The following is a 1,422-nucleotide window of genomic DNA, read 5'->3' as shown; positions in this document are numbered from 1 at the left end:
CAGTACCACTGACCGCGGTCATTTGCAAATCTCAACCAATCGGATTCTGAGTCTCTGATTCCCAGCATGCAACGCCGAGCCTGATCTGATTTCCGCAGGAACAACATTCTGAAAGAGATGCTCGGCGTTCCGTCGCAGCACTGCATCCTGGGATTTGTAGTTACTCTGGCAGGTACTCTCCACGGCAGCACTACACCCTGGGACTTGTAGTTTCTCACATTGGATGTTAAGATCTTTGGTAATTTTAGAGGTTGTCTCTGCCTCTGGTTTGGGGGTACTTGTGGGGGCTTGGAGATTACAGAGAAAAAAATTGCAAAGTGGAAGTGCGGTTTCTATGTTAACAAGATCGTGGTCTTTAAAAAGCAGCATCTGTCTTTTGTGAAAAGGTGCTAGAGCATCTCAACTGTTCACGCAAACGGGTGGCCTCATTTCCTCTCTTTCAGATACCGATTACTGAAAACTAATCACGTCCCCACCCCCAGGATTGGGGCTTTTCCCCCTCCCCACAAAACCCTCCCTGCATTCCCCTCCCAGCCCGGGGTTGTTCAGCTGTCCTGAATTCTGAGATCTTTCACAGAGATTCCAGGCGTCTGCCGCGGATACTGAATTCTGAGACCTTCTTTAACACTCCATGCTCTCTCTGCCCCAGCATCCTTCCTCTCTCGCTCTGTCAGTCGGCCTATCCTTTTTACTTGCTTTGCTGTGGTTAAATTCAGGCACCCTTCCAGAAAAGCTGAAACAGCTAAATAACGTTTGCACTTTGTTTACGGGCCGTGGCACGCAGGGAATGTAGGGCCAAGACACTCGCCATTACAAGTTGCTCAACTAGGCGCTTGTTGTGTTAACAATATACACGAAAGGAAAATAGATACAGGCGATCCAGTTTGTTGACCTAATTAATAACTTTCGGCTGAAACACATGTTTTATTGATTTGGCAGATAAAAGTTCTTGCTTTTTGCAAACAGATTGTTCTGTTACTTTTCAAAGACTTTGCAAAAATCATTTTTGGAAGTTTTTGGTTTTAATGGTAGCTCAGAATAGAGTTTGGCAGGAAGGAGAGGCAATGGGTTGAGGAGAGGAGGCTGTGGGCCCATTTTCAATCAGACTTTTCCTCCTTTACTTCAGAAGTGTTTTCTCCCCTTCTGTCTTCCTCTTTTCCTCATTGCATTATCACCCTCTAAAGGATCATTATATTCGTTGCTTAGAGAATGATAGAATTTTCCAGATGAGGATACTGAGGCTAGCTAATGCCAGATTTAGCGCTAGAACCTAGTCTAGGATAAATTTTTATTTACATAGTCAATATAATATGCTTACTGTGCTTATTATATTGCTTATTATATTGCTTATTATGAAAAAATATAGATTGCAGATAAGTTTTTTTCCATGCATTTTTACATAATCATACTGTGTATATGTGG

The sequence above is a fragment of the Herpailurus yagouaroundi genome, unplaced genomic scaffold (genome assembly GCF_014898765.1).
Source record: "Herpailurus yagouaroundi ecotype Mexico unplaced genomic scaffold, PumYag 165, whole genome shotgun sequence".
Taxonomy (NCBI): domain Eukaryota; kingdom Metazoa; phylum Chordata; class Mammalia; order Carnivora; family Felidae; genus Herpailurus; species Herpailurus yagouaroundi.
This window is presented reverse-complemented; position numbering follows the sequence as displayed.